Source organism: Mauremys reevesii, linkage group 7 (genome assembly GCF_016161935.1).
Source record: "Mauremys reevesii isolate NIE-2019 linkage group 7, ASM1616193v1, whole genome shotgun sequence".
In the NCBI taxonomy this organism is placed as follows: Eukaryota; Metazoa; Chordata; order Testudines; family Geoemydidae; genus Mauremys; species Mauremys reevesii.
In genome coordinates, this window is record NC_052629.1 from 104996186 (window position 1) to 105017265 (window position 21080).

The following is a 21080-nucleotide window of genomic DNA, read 5'->3' on the forward strand; positions in this document are numbered from 1 at the left end:
GCCAGACCTCTAGATCCAAACCCCTCATAACCTCAGGAAATCTCAGAGCCTCTCAATCTCTAACAGGTCTGGACTCAAAAAATCTGAGTATCCCAACACCACAACCTATGTGGGCAAAGCCAAGGAGAGGAGGGAATCCAAAATGGCAGCTGCGATTTTGCAGCTCTTCTGGGTCCATTGCCCATGGCAGAGGCTATGACACTGTTAAAGGCTGCACAGGAGGGGAAGCTGGGTTATATGGTCAGAATCACATTCGAAGTCAGGTGAAGAGGTTGGAATCAGAGCAACCTTCTAGCTGGCAGAGGGCAGCATAAAAGGTCATGGGGTGCACTCGGGCCTGTTTTAAAGTTTCATACTTAACATAAGATATAAGAACTATATACATTACAGAGCTGGACCCTTACATTTTAGGGCCATATGGATTCAGATCAGAACCTTGTGACTGACCCTTTTAATGGGCCGACCTGGAATCCCAGGTCCAAATGCCCTCACATTTCACTGTCTGCATTCAAGCTCATCAGCTGAGGCCTTTCTCCACACAAGTCAGTAGTCAGGTCCAGGTACTGCATGCTAACAAGGTGGGCAATGCAAGAAACATGGTCTAGAGGACAGAGCCTGACCTAAGAGCCAGGGAGCCCTGACTTCTAATTCTATCCCTGACACCGCCAGTGCTGATGGGCAAGTCACGTCACTTCCCTGGTTTGGTTTCCCTTTCACCCTAGGGCCTACCTGCCTTACAGCAGTGGTACAGCCACAGGACAAAACTAGGGTCAACGTGACGGGGAGAGCGAGTGCATTAGCACTGCAGCTGCGTGAAAAGCAGCCTCAACGGGATAGTAAGAAGTGGCGAAGGAGACTTACTCCCCTGACACTTCCCAGTGGTCTCTCTGCTTCATAGGGCGGTTGCAAGGATTAATTAGTTAATGTTTGTGACGTGCTGTGTAGATGGAGAGAGCTGTGTAAGTGCTAAGTGTTATTATTATTACAGACAGTCGCTGTTAAGGCAATGGATATGCTCTTAAGTGTCATTTCATATTTAATTAACGTGCAATAATTGTCTTCCTAAACCTGGAGGTAAATTTTTATTACAGACACTTCCTTTAAAGAGACACTGCAGACCTTCAGAGAGCTAGAGCCTGACAGACCCCTGCATCATCCTCATTAGGGCTAGATCAGGGCTGGCTGGGAGGACAGGTGCATAAGGGAGAGAGTGCAAAAGACACACACACACACACACACACAGCCAGATGCCCCGTGGCTGGGGAGTGCAAGCAATGATCACTAGCCTCTGCAAAAGGGACAGAGGTGTGAGATGGCGATGTGGCATAGTCCTTCCATAGTCCTGCACCAGCCAACTCAGAGCAGAGCACATGCTCGCCCCCTGTCCCAGGGTGGTGGAGCTGCCACAGTGCCATGCATCCCTGAAAGCCACCATCAAGAATTTGCACGGAGTCAGCCAGCACAGTCCCTCCATGCCCCTTTCCAGCACAGGCAGTGGGTTAAAGCTACAGCCTATTCCCTGAGCTGGGGACACCTTTGGAGGGTTTTTTTTTTCAATTTTACAAACACCCGCCTTTCTATTGCTGAGAAATCCAAAAACGCAACTAACGGGCAGCAAAGCGCAGTGTTGTGAGCTCCTCCTGACGGTCTGCAGTGACCGGCTCACCAGCTAGCACTGATCCCAGAACTAGGCTGGCCTGGCACACACAATCAGTGGCACTGGGGCAAACAGAGAAACAACCAAAAGGAGGCTCCAGTAGCGTCTGCTCCTTTAGGATCAGAAATACATAAAGAATCCCCAGCCAGCTCCCACTGATTCTTGACAACTCAGCAGAGGACAAAAGAAGAGAGGGAAGAAATGGTATGTGGATACACAGATAGCAGGGCCACAGGAAACATCTGGGTCACCCAGACTGACCTCCCCCCACCCTCGAATTACGGTCTGTTTTAGGCTCATGAAAACACAGGCAGTTGTATGGGGCCCACGAGGCAGCTGAGGGGAGCTGCCTCTGCCACCGCCATCCCAGTGTCCACATCCTGGAGATGAAAGCAGGACATCAAGCTCCAGGGCTGCCATTTTGCCATTTTTCACAAGGTTGTCAAGTACACAACTAAGCCAGTCTTCCCCATCTGGGATGAATAAATACAAGGCACATGAGCCCACCTGCCCCTGGACGGTGGCTGCATCTGACATGGTCCTGTCCTGATTCACTGTGGGGGAGAGGGAACAGATTCACTTTTGCGTGCTGCATCCTTAGCTGTTGGCAAAGTTGGGTGCTGGCCCCTCCTTTCTCCCCCTCCTTCAGGCCCTCTCCCCCTCGCACAAACACACTGTTCCATCCCCCGTGACAACCATAATATGATAATTTGAGCATTCCTCACTGGTCCCTCATCAGCACTAAGTGCTCTGAAGGTCACGGGCAATAAAGCTCCCTGACACTCTCTGCCAAGAAGCACGCTCTGCTCCAGCGTTGGTCTGATTATCACCAGCCTGCCTCCCCTTCTCCCCCTGCCCCCTGAGGCTGCTAAACTGACGAGCTCTGGGAGCCCTCTCCTGCTCCCTCCCCTCCTCTCCTTTTCTTCCTCCGCTCTCATTTATTTCAATTTGCTATGCTTTCCTCCCTGGTTTTCAGCGCGAAGGGGGGAAAGGAGAAAGGAATGATTATGTCTGTCGAGTGCAAAATGAAATCCTTGGATGGGGCGGGTGGAAGGGGCATGGTGGCCGGAAGGGGAAGAGAGGTGCAGAAAGGAGATGGGGCCATGTGGAAATGTGTAGCTCTGGTACTCAGGATCGGGGGGATGTGATAAGGGAGATTTGCCAACCCAGGGTTTGAGTTTCAGTTTGCCTTGTGTTTAGATTTCAAAACTATTGGACAGGGTGTAAAATATATTGCAAAGATTACAGGAAATTGGCCGGTTCTTATGATGATTTAAATCTAGGACATAACACCTGATATTTTAAACACAGCAGATTTCAATACATTTGCAAGTGCTGCAAGCGCCTCATGGCAGATCCTGCACAGGGCCTGAGCCAGCTGTTGTAGCTTGATGAATGCTAATAATCATATGGAATTAGGGTCAGCTTTCTCCAAGAGAGGTGCCTAGGTTGCACCCACCCACAGTGGGCAGCTGTGAACACGAAGGCGCATCTGGACACTCAGCACAGCTATATCTGAAAGTGTGTTAGATTCCATTTGCACGTGTGTATACAAAGTTTTACAGACATCACTTTCCCAGCACGGCATCCTTGACGGTGAGTGCCCACTCCCTGATCAGCCCGGTGCATCGGTGCGTCGTTCTTTCAGGATTCTTCTTTGTTCCTGGATCCCCTAATGGTCTCTATAGCCAGAAACACCTTTCACCGTCTTTGGCCAGATGGGTAACTGTGCCACTTCCGGTTGGATGTTGACCTAGCCATAGTGGTGCTCACCTTCATCACCTCCAACCTCTGCTACTGCAAAGCCCTGTACCTATACAGGGGGCCATGCAAAACTTTCCGATGGCCTACATGTGGCCACCAGTCTTCTAAGCAACGCAGTCTGCACATTAACCTATGTGTTTTGCCCTGTGCACTGGCTCTTTACTCCCTTCCAGATCCTCTTTAAGTTATTGATTGTGACTTACCAGTACCTTAATGGAGAGGGTCCAGGATATCTCAGATGCTGTCTCTTTCTCCTGCCATGACAAATGTGATTATCAAGCACTGTGGAGTCACGAGTGTCAAGAAAATAACTTGCAGGAGTGGGAAACTGGGCCATCTCAGTGGCTGGCCCATAATGCCTGTGGAACCCCCTTCCACCAGACATCAGATTGACATGTGATCTTATTACCATCTGAGTGCTTCCCTCTAGGCCACCCTGTCCTGTATGCACGCTGAGCAGATCCACAAAGTCTCTGCTGTCTCGTTTAACTCCCTCCCTAAGACCCACTTCTTCCATGATGCCTAGAAGAAACTTCCCGACGAAGTCATCCATGTATGGATTCGTTTATTTAGCCCTTATGCTCATTTATGTGGAAGAAGAGGGATGAAAACAGTGAGAGAGGGACCGAGTGAGGGAGGGGGTAAGGACAGTAGAAGTGAACCTGGGAGCTGCTGTGTGAAGAGAGGACAGAAATGGGAAGAGGGAACTTTTGTTTGTTTGTTGATAACACTAAAAACAACCAAAAAACCCCTACAACAAACTTGTGCCTGTCACCACCCTGATCTCTTTGCTTGTATGTTGCACATAGGCGCTGACTTCCTGGGTGCTCTGGAGCTGGAGCACCCACGGGGAAAAAATGGTGGGTGCTGAGCACCCACCGGCAGCCCCCCATCAGCTCCTTCCCCCCCCCAGAGCCTCCCGCCTGCTGGCGGACCCCGCAGATCAGCACCTCCCCTTCCCTCCCTGTGCCTCCCGTCCACGATGATCAGCTGTTTTGCGGCGTGCAGGAGGCTCTGGGGGGAAAGGAGGAGGAACAAGGACATGGAGTGCTCAGTGGAGGGGGTGGAACTGGGTGGGAAGAGGTGGGGCAAAGGTGGGGCCTTGGGGGAAAAGGTGGAGTGGGGACGGGCTCTGGGGCAGAGCTGGGTGTCGAGCACCCCCAGGCACTTTCAAAAGTCGGGGCCTGTGATGTTGCATCCCTTTCCCCAAGTCTTCATCAGTTTTTGTATGTTCTTCAGGACAGAGACTGTGTCTACCTCCGTGTCCTGGAAAGCACCATGTGCATTTTGGGTACTGCCATAATCTAAATAAGTTCTGAGTGAAGTGTCAAACCCACCTTTCCAACAATGGCTTTCTCAGTCAATACTCACTCCTTGCTACAGGCAGCCTGATAAAAAGTTAAGGAATGAGAAGAAAAGGAAGGCAAGAGTCCACACGAATAAAAATATCCCGGATTATCCAGGAGCTGCAGTAATAGCCCAGACTATTACGGTCCGTGATGGTGCCACTACAGTGCTCTGGGCCACGACTACAGAACACCAGAGTGTATTTTTAATCATTGCACTTATGCCTGTTTAAGGGAAAGGTAAGAGGGTGAATTCAGTTGCTATGGAAATCAGGCCATCTCCATGGGAATTCACTGAGTAGCATATACTATCGGCCAACTAATCACACTGAGCAGCTCTTCCTGGACCCAGGTATTTAACAATGTTTGAGCTTATGGCAGAACACAGCTGCTGCGAAACATCCCTAGCATCAGTGAAGCTGGCAAAAAGTTGGGCTTTCAGTGGAGTTGCTAGGGGTGAACGTTGGTGGGTGTTTGCTTTGAATTTCTCTCTCTTTGGAAGTAGCTTTACATCTGGGGGGAAACGTACCTTTTCCCCTCAGCAATGGCTCCCTTTCCATTTTTGCCAGCGTGGAATAAAAAGCGCCAGCTAAATGTGTACCCAGAAGAAAACAGCCACCTTAATATAAACTGATGCCCATTTCATGGAGGCAGCAAGAACTGATGCCAATGCCATGCACATCCAAGTCTCACACATTCTCCTCTTTCTGCAGTAATTGGTTTGCTAATTAACACTTGTGATTTCAGCAGGATTAGAAAGGCGTGCATCAAGGGGAACCGTTTCACCTACTCTTACTGAAGCTCTTGGACACATTGCCTGGCTCAAAACTTGGTAATGGGCTTTGCATAAGAACCTAGATTATGAGTGCTCAGCCCGAGGTTGCGTTCACCCTCCTTTTCTTTATGGCTAGATAAGAGAGGGGTGAGGATCCTGAACATTTATTCCACTGAGAGAGAGAGCACGAGCACGTGTGTGTCACAGGGCATTTTGTTGTGCAGCTCGTATTATCTGCTACTTTATCAGACATTTAATCACTGACATTTGGTGGTGGACAGTTTTGTCACCATGAGCATATGGGGCTTGATGCTGGACCATTGAATTCAATGGAAGCTTTGCCATTCACTTCCGTGGGTGCAAGATCAGGTAGCTATATTGTGATCCCCGGGTTTATGATGTCTAATTCCTCACTTGTACTCCATACACATAAACCACGCAGGCCCCGGGCCCGCACCGGGAAGAAAAATCGCTGGCCTAGAGTGCCAGATGTGCTGTGGTGAGCATTTCTCTGAGAGGATGATGTGATACGGTACCAACATATGAATGCGTAGAGAACTTCGCTCAGCATCGGGGAAGTTAATGGGGCTTTATTTGAACGCTGAGGGCTATAGCCCAGCTGGCTAAGTAAGACAGTTCTGTCTGTGTGCATATTTGGTGTACGCTATGCTGGAGAGCGCTGCTTGACATTGATGGAAAGCTCTTTGATATAGTTTCCTCTTTCAATTCATTTAGATTGCTAAAGCCCCCGTTCTGCTGCCTGAGTTAATTTGCAATCATTTAAAGTACGGGGTAAGTGAAGGTCACAGGCTACACTAAATTAGAGGGGAGCCTCTGCAGTCCTCAACATGCCTTGACCTTTTCAGTGTTTTCTGATTACACTGACCAGCCAGGCTCTTTACAGCATTGTTAACCTGTGAGAAACAAGTGGAGAGGCCAAATCCAATAGTAATGCAGAGAACTGTAAAAGGTTAAAGTAGTGGAGGATGTTATTGGCATGAGGTAGTGACAGAGTCCAGGGAAGCAGGTGGTTTTGGTCTCAGGCAAGAACTTTCTGTTCTCCAAGGTTTATATTAAAAGCAAATTCAGGCAAATGCAAAGCAGCCCAATAAACAAACACGCCTGGATAGCCATAAGTCCAAACAGTCCCGATGCAAGGTCAGCTCCGAGCATCACTCGAGAGAATTCAGTCTAATTCCAGAATGGATCTATCCAATATCAAAGCTCTTAAATACAAAACAAAACCTGAGCTGAACCGAAATACGTACTCAGTCTTTGTTGGAGCTTAAGAGGCCATCCTTTCCTAGCACTTTGTATGTTACGGTGACATATTTAATATGCATCATATGACACCTGGGCCCAAACCTGCCCCACACTTTAGGAGTGTTGAAAATTCAAATCCCGATCCAGAGCTAAGTTTTGCAAATAGCCATTCTCCATAAAACAAACAGGGTGGACCAAAGAAATCCTAACACAAAAATTGCCATACTGAACCACGCCACTGGTCCTTCCAGTTCAGCATTGTGTATAACAGTGGCTAGTACCCAGGGCTGGTACAACCATTTAGGCGACCTAGGCGGTCGCCTAGGACACTAGGATTTGGGGGGTGCTATTTTCTTCGGCAGCGACCGCAGCAGCCGGATCTTTGGCCGCCCCGGTCACTGCCGGCATTTAGGCGGAGGGAGCTGGGGCAAGGGACCGTGGGGAGGGCCACCTGCAACAAGTAAGGGGGGGGCGGCACTCAGGAGAACTTCCTGCCCCAGCTCACCCCTGGCCCCGCCTCCTCCTCGAGCACGCCGTGGCTACTTCACTTCTCCCGCCTCCCAGGCTTGCGGCGCCTAAGCTGATTGGCACCGCAAGCCTGGGAGGCTGGAGAAGTGAAGCAGCCACGGCGTGCTCAGGGAGGAGGCGCAGCAGGGGTGAGCTGCTTCACTTCTCCCACCTCCCAGGCTTGCGGCGCCAATCAGCCTAGGCGCCGCAAGCTGGGAGGTGGGAGAAGTGAAGCAGCAACGGCGTGCTTGGGATGGAGACGGAGCAGGGGTGAGCTGGGGCAAGGGGGTGCATCAGGGTGGAGAGCTGCTGCAAAGGGGGCCGCATCAGGGCGGAGGGGGGGAACTGCTGCTGGGAGGGGGGTGCCTCAGGGCGGAGGGAGGGGGAGGGCACAAGGTGGAAGATTCGCCTAGGGCACGAAACATCCTTGCACCGGCCCTGCTAGTACCAAATTCACCCCCGCCAGCCCTTCCCCCTCTCCCCCAGTGAACAATTATGGAATAACCTGCCTCTAAGGAAAGTTTCCTTCTAAACCAGTTGGCTTAAAAATACCGTTTAAAAAAATCCTTCGGCCCGCTGTTTGTTGTGGATAATGCCTCTTTAAACCAAAGACCTGAATAAAAAGTTGGAAGGAAAGTTCTCTTTGTTCAAAATTGAACTTCCTCAACGCTTCAGGCAAGGGTTGAGAGAGAATTCCTGATCCAGATCTCTGGTCCTCTAAGGAGATCTCCAGCAAAACTGGGGAAGATAAGACTTGATACTCCTGATATTTCTAAGGTGAAAAACAAGCAGGAGAAAAAAATATTCTATGGTCCTGTGTGGAATATTCAGGTTTTCTTCAAGCATAAAGCAGTAGAAAAGACCATAAACCCAATTTTCTTTTGTAGGTAGGGGTGACCATATGTCCTGTTTTAACTGGGACAGTTAATCTGTCCCATCCGTCCCAACCTTTTTTCTTTTTTTGGTAAAAGTGGGCATTTGTCCCATTTGCTCTTGCCAATTTGACCAGTGCGGTGCAGTGTGGAGGAACGTGGGGGGGGGGGCAGTGAGAGGAGATGCCAGCCCTGTACTGGGGATGGGGAGAGGCAGCATTCTAGGATGCGGGGACAAGGTTCCAGAGACTCATGGGGCCTGGGGGGTGGGAGGGCAAGTGGCTGGGGGTGTCCCGTTTTTGCTTTGGGAAATATGGCCACCCTGTTTATAGGTGCTTTCCTCCTCCGCCCTGTTCGGTTTAAGCATGGGGGTGAAAGTGCTTGTTTTACACATCCTGACAGCGCCGATACAGGATGTGCAGTCAGCAGCCTGCTGCCATCAGAGCTGCCGATGAGCACTTTGAAGGCCCGCCCCTTTTCCCCATTAATTGAATGTAAGCCCTTTGGTACTTCTCACTCTTTCATCTCTCTTGGAATGAGATGTAAGGCTATTAAGGGAGAGAGACCAGGCAAGCACAATGCTAGCAATAATCTGTGTCAGGCTGCAGGGATGATATGCAAGAGACTAGGGATGAGATACAGAGCGTTTTTTTAACTCTTAGATCAAACGCAGAAGAGTGGCTATTAATATTTGTCAAAAGGCAAATATCGAGCTTTAAGAGTGACAGGCAGATTGTGAAAAAGCCTGGAAAAGTTACATAAAAAAAGCTCATTTGCACCAAAATGCCACAACATATTGAAAGCAACTGCTACATACTTAACTGCGGGATACAGCAATGTCCTTTAAATAAGTGCCTGTTACTGGTTTCAGCGTGCAATGGAAGTGTGCAATATTAGTACAGGATTCAAAGTGCTGGTATGCTAAAAAACACACTGGCCGTCTGAGAGCTGCCAGCTAATATTAAACTAAAATGAGAAAAACTCAAAATAAAAAGATCAGAGGATAATTATTTCAATGCAGATGTGTACCCGCAGCAATTACTGCTTGGATTTGCTATGACTTGTAGGTGAAATTGTTCAATCTGTGCTAAAAAATGCAGACTCAAATGTTAACATTTAAAACATTAGTGTTAAACTTCATTAAAAACCCTGACAGTCGTTCTGTATCTTTTTTTTTTTTTCAGGAAGGAGTCTGCAGTAATGCTGTGATAATCATACTTAGCACTTATATAGCATGTTACATATTTAAAAGCACGTTATAAAATTAGCTAATGAATGCACACAGCACCGCTGTGAAGTACTGCAGTTGAGAATGTTGCACTATCCAGGTCTGACTGAGGCAGAGGTATTGAGGTCATTTTATTTTTTCAAACATGGGGGCCTAAAGTTAGGGACTTAAAAACATATTTAGGCACTAAATAAATGCCTGGTTATCAGTGGTTCTGAGCACCTGCACGGGACAACATTTTTCCTCAAAACATTTTTTGGTGAAAAATGGCTTTTGGATTCTGGTTGAAATTTTCCATTTTGTGGATAAAAAACTAGAAATGGAAAAGAATTTAGTAACTTTTTTTTGGTTTCAGATAAAAATGGTCAGTTTTCATTTTACCAAAACTTTTATTGACAATGTTTTTCAATAGCTTTTTTAAATTTATTTTATTTCATTTGTTTGTCAAAAACAAACAAATGAAAACAAAACCTAAAGAGTCGTGCAGGAAATGTTGAAAAATGCACTAACATTTTTTAATACAAGAGCCTTTTTTTTTTTTTTTTTTTGACCAGCTCACAGAACAACACTAGAAATCAAAAGGAGTTGCAGGTTCTCAACACCTCGACAAATCAGGCCACTAATACTGGTATAGAAAATAAGCTCCCCGACATCTTCCTTCCTTATTTGTTTGGGTCCAGGAGAGCTGTCCCATCTGTTTCAGTTTAATCCTGGCCTAAATAACTTTCCTAAGGCTGCACAGTCACTGACAGAGTTGGAATCAGTTCCTGCCTTCCAGTCCTAAAATAAGTCTACCCTAGCAAGGCTAGCTAGGTAGCCTGAAAAGTACTGGACAAGCTATCTGGGAATAGCTAGAGTGCTGTAATTTTGGTGGGCTTCTGTGTCTTATTCAAGCTGCCAGTTGTTCAAGTCTGCTCTCAAGGGATGTATTTTAAGCCTGAAAACCACATTTCCCTGTTTCTTCGGTATACATCAGACACATCTGAGCTCCCTTGTGCTGGATGGCTGTCATATCCCCCAGTGCTGAGTGAGCTTGTACAAGCTCTGCATTCGGCCTTGAACGGGGTTATTCTGAGCTGTGATCAATAAATAGCCCTGTAGCAGGCTCTGTTTTCTCACTCATATCCTTCCTGCAGACATTCGAAACGGAACACCCCAAGAAGAGCCGAGTCTTTGCCCAACATTGTTGAGAATTCTAACAGGAGGCCCAACATATGACACAGCCAGGGTTTAACCCTTACAGCTTATTTCACTATTTTGTTTGTTTATATGATACTCTCCTCACACTCCAGCCCACACAAAATTGTTCTCTACCTGTGGGCAATGTACAGGGAGATGCACCTACACACTGAAAGGATTCAGGGCTTTCATTAGCAGGGCCGGCTCTACTGTTTCTGCTGCCCCAAGCAGCGCGCCGAATTGCCGCCGCTGACGGCAGAGGCAGTCCGTGTGCCGTTAGGGCGGCACGCGTGTTTCCGCGGTGGTGGCAATTCGGCGGCAGCTTCTGTCTTCAGCCGGAAGGCAGAAGCTGCGCCACCGCGGACAGCTGGACATAGAAGCTGCCGCTGAATTGCCGTTGCTGCAGAAACGTGCGTGCTGCCCTAACGGCACACGGACTGCCCCTGCCGTCCGGGGTGGCAATTCGGCGCACTGCTTGGGGGCAAAAATACACAGACTGCTGCCCCTTGCAGATTGCCACCCCAAGCACCTGCTTGGAATGCTGGTGCCTGGAGCCAGCCCTGTTCATTAGACTTCCTTGTAAACAGCTGGGCTATATTCAAGCATCTTACCAGCCAGTTCCACTGTCTATATTCAAAGATATTGCTCATATATGTTAAAAAAAACCAGCCCAACACTGACTTGATTGCCATGAAAACTAGCCATCATGCTGTGAAACTAGGCATGATTTTAAACATTATGATCCAACTGATAATATTTTAGCTCTATTTCTATTTCGTGTCATTCCATATAATATTTTCTGGTACAAAGCTGGGTCAGTTTTGCATATGTCCAATCTATTTTACATAACATGTGCACTATATTTGGACACATCGATAGGAAACATATGCTTGCTTTCATTTGGGCATGGCATAGTGTTATTAAAATGGAAATGCAGGGCTTGGGATCCGACTGCAACATATGTTTAAAAATGAAAGATAATTCCTTACTTGTAACTACCAGAAGAACTCCGAGCTTTTGACTCCAAGTATAATTACCATGAGACCTTAACAGCTTAATTCACTAGGAAATTACATGGTTATTTTTTGTTCTATAAAAGGTAAAGAGGTAACATTTAATTTACCGGGTACTGCATAATCCTATAATTACTCGGTAATTTCCATGTCGTCACACAATAAAAGCAGGGGCCTTTCCATGGCCCAGATATGACATGATGAAAAGTCTAGCTCTATTCAGTATTGTCAGGAGAATCAGGGGATTTCTTTTCCTTCTCTTGAATCTGAGTTTAGTGCCTAGGAAAATGGAGACTCAAACAGGGCTGACCTCAGGGAGAACAACAAAGTTTTACAAGTGCAGCTCACTCCTGACCGGCTGCACTACCTGCTGTTCCACTCCTGATTCCACACCGAGCTCTTCCAGTGCATCTCACTTCTGACCCGCAGCAACTCTTACACTCCAAGTGTCCTAGCAGGTTTATTATGACCCCTATATTTCACTTGTGGGATCTGACCAATATATCTTGCCAAACATGCATCAGAGATATGGCGAATATATGCATTTTCTTCACCTGGAATTAATCACACAGAGATTCCAGCTACTTTGCGTGCTTCAGCTTTTACAGTGAATTACAGTGCATTCAGAAAGGCCCTTTGGAATATAATAAGGTCAGATCTTGAGGGGTCCTCAGCACCACTCAAGATGAAGACCTTAGTATGAAATTCATTCCGGCGCAGAGGGTCAACATGAGACTTTACGCTCCACTGAAGTCCCATGGAGTGAACTGTGCAAAGCAAATGGAGTTAGGAAAGGAGCACACATTTACAGGACTAAAATTGCACCTGCAGTTTATTTATTTTATCCTAATCAGTGCAAACTAACTAACTAACTAAGCGAGGCTATTAATCTTCATGTTTCAAATGAGCAGCAGCTGGTGTCCCCACATCACGGGGCAGTATTGCACAACTGGCTGTTAGTCTATAAGGTGCCACAGGATTCTTTGCTGCTTCTACAGAACCAGACTAACATGGCTACCCCTCTGATACTTGACAACTGGCTGTGTACATTATGGTGGATCCCCGCCTTCCTCTGAAGAACTGACAGGGTCTCTCTCCAATCTCTCTCTTACTCTTATCTGGCATTCACAATGTTGCTATAAGACAGTACCTGCTAAGAGATGGTATTACAGAATGGTCTAAAGGATTTCTAGGGTGCACAGTTCACATGCCTACAGTGTATAGAACACTGATGGATGTTAGGGGGCTTATTCCTTCACCCTCTCACTTCCCTGGTCCTTCTCGCATGAACTGAGAGCAACAATACCCGAAGTCCAAAGGTGCAAACAATTCAATGTTTATTGGGGTGAACTTCCAGCAAGCATGATTCCAGTTTCCTTCCTTAGTGTCCCCCTTCCCAGCTCTGACACCACAGAGCCTTGCCTGTGTCCCTGTTTCTGTTCCCATTTCCCCCTTTAGCAAAACATGATCCCAAATCCCCCATCGCCAGTCCCTGTTCCCATTCCGCCCCCCCCCCCACTTCCTCATTGACTGCAGACTATATAGTAAAACCTGAGTTTTGCTTAGCTATTCCTTAACCAATTATTTTACTGAAATTTAACTAACCAATCCTAACATATTGTAACATGGTTATTTAACCAATTATATTCCACCACCTTCATTGGTTTACACCCAACAAAATTAATTATACAGCAGACAGAAACAATTATAGAACCAGACAGAGACCATGCAAATAAACATACAAAACAATACAGAAGTGAGGATTTCACAACTACATCTATACAGACATAAGGGTTTTCCAGCAGTGTCTATTGATAAGTGAGTTCTTGCCAGACAGGATGCTATCAAACTAAGTTTCCTTTTACATCTTCTAGGCTCTACCCTTTCTCTGGAGGTGATAGGAATATCAGGACAGGATTGTATTCCTAATAGCCCAATAGCATCTTATTTCAATGTGATTAGTTTGGAATGTGAGGATGTGACCATACACTTCCCAGCTTATGGCTGCCTAACTACATCTTAGCTGAAGGCCTTAGCCTGTCACAGTAAGAGAAGGCCATTACACAGACAGTGATTTTGATTCTTTCTTTTATACCTCTGTAACTAGCTGTGATAAGAATACACCTAAATTCTTAAAATATAGGCCTTTGCAGACAGGCCTGAATATCTATATCCTAACAATTAAATGATGTATTTATTCTGTCCACATACTATAGACATCTACTAAAATTGCTCTTGACACAATAGCCCATAACAGCTGTGGTCTAATACTTTAATAGTCCATGAGTAAAGGTCCCAGAGTGCCCATTGACATTACAGCCATTAAGGTCCGGCATGTCAATAATAATACACAGTATTAAAACTCAGCTTCTTGCTTGTTTATGTGTGTGTACACTCTATTATTTAATCCTACATAATGTATTTCCAAGCCACATCAGTTCGTTTCCTCCGATCATAGGGGTTAATACGACAAACATTCACAAAGGTGACTGCTGCATGCATCAATATGAGGAGTGCTTCCTGCTGGTGGATTTTCTGTGGTCTCCTTGGTCTTACACACGATCACAATAGCTTATCCAGCTCACAACAATAACATTCCCACTGTGTTCATTTCTATTACATTTTCTATACACATGTTCAGAAGATTCTCCTCTTCATGGATGTTCCTGGTCCAAAGATCTAGGCTTCTTCATCAGAAAAGGAGATGTTCTGTCTGGGTATATGAAATGGAAAATATGTGTGCGTGTGTGTGTGTGCGCGCTGCTACTAATACCTTACATTTCTCTAGTGGCTTCTATCCTGAAAGATCCTAAAGAATTTTATAAACTAAATACACAAGAATCATTTCACCCACCACTGACATACAGCCACCTCTGGGGTGGAATATAATAGCTGCGTAGCAGTGTGTAACAACATCATACAATATTTTGGGACAGGAAGTGAACATGCCACTATTCAATTTGAAAAAAAGAATGAGTGGTATAAGTTAATTAAAAACCACCTGTAGGATAAACTCAACCAAATTAGATGGCAATGTAATGAGAGCTCAATTTGGGGAATAAACTGCTCAATAGCATAGGAGTGGGTTATAGCGTCTGTAATAAGACCTGACTCCAGCGTGCTCAGGTACTGCCCCGTGGCTGATATGGATTGTTATACACCATGAACTCATCTACAAACACAGCAGATATGAGCTGCCTTTTCAAACACACTGACGTCTTGATATCAGACCCCTGCTGTAGCCCAGCACAACAAGATAACTATCTAAGGGATTTAAATCAGAACTTTAATAGTGACTATTTTCTCTTTTGGAGGGATCAACCCACCCTTTTTTTAAGCTTCATTTTGCTTAGTCTCCATGCTGAGCTGACCCACCCTTCCAAAAGTGCTTGTTGATATTGGTCGAACACAGTCATGAGCCAGGGACAGGGCCTTCTCCTCCTTTCCTCCTCTTCTTGAGCACGCTGCCTCTGCAAGCCTCCCCACCCACACCTTCCCTACACTGCCTGCTGATAAATGGTCCAGTGCTAAATGCTGGTTGCCCGCACAGGGGGACTCAGCCTGAACTTTCAAACACAAGTGGTTTGTTCTGGCATATTTTGAAACCCTAATAAGTGTCAAGAAGTGTCTGTGACGTTGATCCGGGAGCCAGAGCATTCAGCATGGCTGCTCTTTGTGGTTAATTTGATTGATTGCCTAAGCAGGCAGATCCTTAAGAGGTAGCGAGAAGGTGTAAATGACATGCAGCCACCATATCATGTAATGGAGTGCCACCTTAACACATCATATTCCCTGGCTGCAAAGCAACCAGGGGCACCTCAGGAAGATACTGCTGGCGGAGGTGACATTCAGCAACACCTGCTTGAGTGTGATGTGAAAGTCAGGGAAGTCATTCCCATGCCCAGAACATCCATCCTCATGGTACATTAAACCCTCCCATTCCAACTGGCTAAGGTGAACTACACCTGCTCCTCCCCTGGGGCTGGGCCACCAAGTTCTGCAGGAGGAAAGCTGGGGCAGAGAGGAGGGGAGAAGGGATCAGAGCTATGCAGAGCCTTGAAGGTGCAGCGCAGGAGAATGGGCCGGGTGCAGACAATGAAGAGAAATCAGTGAGAGATATGGACAACAGAGGAAGATGAAAAGGCTATAGTCAATCCAAGGGCCAGATTCAGCAGAGGACTAGTCTACCCCCAGGCAAATTGGCCTCCATGATGGGAAATCCACCGGGGAGGGAGGTAGAGACCATGACCTCTATTGGTCCCACTGGCTGGGAATGGTCGGAGGAGGAGGTGCTGGGAGGTGGGCACTCTCAGTGTATTCCCTCAGCTGTACTTGTAAATTGCCTACCTCCCAGGGAAGGTTATCATCATATCACTGCTTACCCTTGCTCAGAATGCGGGCGGTCACCTTGGTGTACGGAGGTGTAATTTTGCACCTTCCTGGGCCAGCTTCAGTGATTCTGGCCCTAGAGGTTGCATGCGTTCTTCCATGCACCCTGGTTTTTATACCATGCCCATCACTGTGGTATCTCTATATACAAAGGAATCCAGACAGCAGGGGCGGCTCTAGGAATCTGGCCGCCCCAAGCACGGCCGCACGCCGCGGGGGGTGCGCTGCCGGTCGCCGGTCCTGCGGCTCCGGGGGACCTCTTGCAGACGTGCCTGCGGAGGGTCCGCTGGACCCGCGGCTCCGGTTGAGCTTCCACAGGCATGACTGCGGGAGGTCCGCCGGAGCCGCCTGCCGCCCTGCCGGCAAAATGCCACCCCACGCGCGTGCTTGGCGCGCTGGGGTCTGGAGCTGGCCCTGCCAGACAGGCATAAAGAAGCACCACTATCATGGAAGGAGGAAGACACAGGCAAAGTCAGAAAGTTGCCCAAGACCTCTCAGGTTTTTGGGATGTGGATAGTCTAATCAGCTTCTACATTTTGCAGGATCAAATCAAGCCTGGTGCAGAAAGAAATCTGGTCCATTGCTTTGCTGCCTGACAATGTGCATCATCTGAGATACGTCGGATGACCCACAGCGAGTTCAAAGTGAGCTGTGACTTGCTGCTCCTGGATCCAGTGCTGGAGTGGGAGGAAGACAGAGCAAGCATTCCAAAAGGACTGGAGCAAACTCTAGTCCTCCGCAGCTGCCAGGGAGTTCCAGGGGAAGAGAGACACGTTCTGTAGCTGACCTGTGCAGTCGCTGCCACAGCAGAAGCTCCTGCACAAAAGGGAGAAAGATCTGTTTGGCTACCCCATGACACCGGCGTTAAAAAAGAAAGATTGCTCAGCTCAGCCAAGCGAGAAATCTTTTGCATTTTTCCCAGAGTATTTTTCATGACTTGTTTAACCCTACGATTAACCCTGGGCCAGGCATCGGGAGCCTGGCTTGCTGGGGAAGGAAGGATGAGGATATTGCCTATTTCATCCTCAGAGACCATAAAGGCCACACAAAGACACGCTAAAGCAAGCAGCCCATTCTTAGAATGAAGAGAATGATACCGCAATGCAGGAAGCCTGAACTGGCTGCCAGAGGTTGCAGCAAAGTTTGGGAAAGCCGCTGAAATGTTCCTAGTGACATTGAGACAGCTCACGGGGGGCTGGGGAAGGGATTTAAACAGAGTTTACTAGAGCTGACAGAGGTGTCAAGTGCTGTATGCAAAATCGAAGGCACGGCCCTGAGCTTGTGCTCAGTTATACTGGTGTAAACCCAAAATATTCCCACTGAAGGTGCTGGAGTTCATTCAGATTTATACTGCTGTCAGTGTAAGTGCAAATCGATGAGCTGTCCAATTCCAGGTGCCGTTGAAATAACCTACTCCTCTTATTACTATTATTTGTATTACCATAGCGCCTAGGAGCCCCAGTCATGGACCAGGACGCCATTGCGCGAGGTGCTGTACAAACACAGAACAAAAGAGTGCACAAGACAACAGACAGACCCAGACAGACCCAAGAGGGGAGTACAAAGAGACAAGGAGACAACATTGGGCAGCATGATCAGCAGCGGTATCAGTTCTACTGTTGCCAATTTGGTTGTAGGTTTCCCAGTTTCCCAGGGAGTGTTGAGGAGGTTTTGGAAGAACATAAGGGATGGGTTTCGTGGAGGGTTACAGGGAGCGCCTCTCAGGTACAAGGGGCAGTGTGGGAGAGAGCACAAAGGAGCTTGTTTGAACATCTGATAAGTGGGTGATGGAGGCTGGTGCCATGAGCCAATTGGAGGCAGGAGTGGACATGGTGCTAGTAATGAGAGATGATAGGCAAAGTGGAGATAGGCCATGAAGGGCCTTGAAAGTGAAGACATCAAATGTAGCTTACATTCGATACAGCAGAGAAGAAGGGGCCAGTGGAGGTATGCAAAGAATGATGCTCAGCAGTCAGTGGTATTCCTGAAGGTCAACTGCTGTAAACTCCAGGCAAGAACGTCTCTTCTTTGATGGTTTTTAGTCAACATCCTGCATTTGCCCACTGGCCACAGAATGATTTTATTGTACATCACCAGCACATGGTCACATTTCTCCAGTCTAATGTTGCTGCTTACCGGGGTGGCTGGGATTGCAGCTGGCTCCGCACTCCAGCTATAATAGAACTGGTTGTTGGTTGAATAGCATAGTTGCACATATGAGAGTAGAATGTCTGGCAGTCTTCTTCTGCAGTCTGTGTACACTGAAAGTCACATTGCATCTATCCTCCTCTTTACTGGAAATTTCTACATCCTCGATCCCTCCCTGCACCACTGCTTTTCTCTTCCTGGGATGGCAGCAGCATTCATCTGCAAATTTAACACCATCAGTTTAGGACTAAACAAAGACTGTGAATGGCTTGCCAATTACAGAACCAGTTTCTCCTCCCTTGGTTTTCACACCTCAGCTGCTGGAACAGGGCCCCATCCTCCCTGATTGATCTAACCTCGTTATCTCTAGCTTGCTTCTTGCTTGCTTATATATACACACCTGCCCCTGGAAATTTCCACTGCTTGCATCCGAAGAAGTGGGTATTCACCCACGAAAGCTCATGCTGCAAAACATCTGTTAGTCTATAAGGTGCCACAGGATTCTAAGATATCTAGATAGATTGAACCACCTAGTAGGAGTCCTGATCCTAGAGACAGGGCCACTGTTGACTTCAGTGGCCTTTGGATCAGGCTGCAAGCCCCTAATGAATCTGGGTTCCAATATATGAAACACAAGGGTAAGTAAGATTTGGGGTTGTCACCTCAGATCTGACTCCTACAAAAAAGCTTCCCATGTGTCACCAAATTAAAGAGGAGAAGAGAACCTTTTTAGAGAGAGTTTTTTTTTTAATTGTTTACTCTTTGCAAGGAGAAACTGGCTCAGTCATAAAGCTGGCTAAATACTGAGGACAAAATGTCTGTGAATATTCACTCAAAATTATAAGTAAATTCATTTCAATGCAATCCTTTGTGTTTGCCTCCCGCGAGCATTCTAGCAAATGAGTTTACTGGCAGGGATATTAAAAGAAACAGAAAATGTTAAGTGAATATTAGAGAACATTTACAGTAAGTATTACATTTTGCATTTGTAATTCGGAGCATTTTCACTAGCAACTGGATTCTAAAGAGTTATTGTCACCCAATCAGGGACTAGAAACCTACCACATCCTACACACACAATCAAAACAGCTCAATTGCAAACTTCATATACCACCATTTGCTTGTGAACAAGCCACAGACAGAGTTATTAATGGAAATTAACTGGAAAATAATTTTAAACAATGAATAAACAACAACAAAAGTAATCTGTTCATGGAAAAATCACAAACAGAAAAGAGGCAAACATCATCTAAATACAGGGTGCATTACTAATCATTTGTCCAGCTCTATTCTGTCCTATCCAAAATCTCCACGACCTCTCAGGCTGGCTTCACTAGTCTCTTTCTTTCGCTCTCTCTTACTTTTGCTTCTTTTTCATTTTTTAGTTAGCTAAATACAAAGCTTGAAGTGTAACAGTAAAATGCAGTTCATCTGCGGCAATGTCTTGTTCCTGACATTAGTGCGTGTCTGTTTATATGCCTAAAAATCATATTGCTAAATTCGCTGTCTGTTTCACAGTCCTGAAACTTGCGCATGTAAGAAAGGTGAGAGTTGATCAGGTTGTGTGCGCTCTGTGTATGATAGTGCAATCCGTAAGAGTGTGTGTGTATGTGTGTGTGTCTGCTTGAATGTGCATATCATTTGAACCATTCTCTCCTCATTCCCCTCCACCGGAGGTCTAATTAAAACAAGAATGCACCGGGCTGCCTTTTGCACTGTTTCATCTCCTGATATTTTTATGTTAAACCCACCAAGGAAATCTCCTGAAGGCTTTGAAGTCTTGGGGTGTGTGAATAAAGATGTCACAATGGCACACACACAGCTTCTTAATGAGGACAGAAGGTTTGATGTCGGAACACTTCAGTGCCCAAAGGAAAGAGATTCTCTCCAACAAGCACGCTCACTCACTTGCTCTCTCTCTCTCTCTCTCCCCCTCCTTTGCATTCATGCGACAGGCCGACAGCCTCTAGTTTGGGTTTGTTTGTTTTCAGAAAGGAGAAAGGGGAAATAGCAGGGAAATGTGGGGGTCGGGATTGGCTTTGAAAATCCTGGTATTGTTAAGGATGCTGGGGCTTTATACTTTGCCTTCGGGCCAGCCATATCCAGGGCCCTACTGCTGGCCTTCGGAGGCCAGAGCAGGCCACCAGATCCAGACTCTGGGGAAATTCAGAGCCAGATCTGGAGCCAGAATCTCATCTCAGTGACAGTAGTGTGAAATTGAAAGAACACGTTTGAAGTCACTGAGGTTACTCTGGGTTAACTCTGATGTTACCCTGAATGTCATGACTCAAGACCATAAGCCTGAGCCATGACCACAACTCCAAACTCTCACGGATTTTGAAAAACTTTGGATTCACACCTGATTCCAGGCCCACTTCTGCTATAAACCATATTTTTTGGTTACTCCATAGCTATGTCCAATGGCTTCTCCCCATTACCTCAGGGTACTGATCTGAACTGGTTTAAAGAGTCTGATGAATACAAATCAGTAAACATCTAGCAGCACAGCCCCCTCACAAGCTATATAACAAACTGCATTACAGAGTGTGGCTAAGGCAGGGCAGAGCATCCTTTGTAATTGTAGATAAGTCACTGAATCTATTTCCCTGAAACACTTCGGAAAAGAGGGGAGATGGTCACTAGAGGTGGGCTGTGAGAGCTCCTGCCCCCTCTGAGGGCCATGCCAGGAGTTGGCTCCTCAATCTTTTTCTATCCCTAAGCATCAAGGCAGGATTCAGCTCAGATATGAGGATTGGCTGCCTCTGAGCATTGCTCCAGCTCTCAGTCTGCATGTCCTCCCTCTGAGCACTGTCCTAGGACTTGGCCACTAGGTCCTGATGTTCTCTTTGGTCTTCAAAGTTTGCTTGATCTTGAACTTTTGCTTGCTTCAAGCACTCTGCTAGGACTCCTGCCACATGAGCATCATTATGGAACTCACC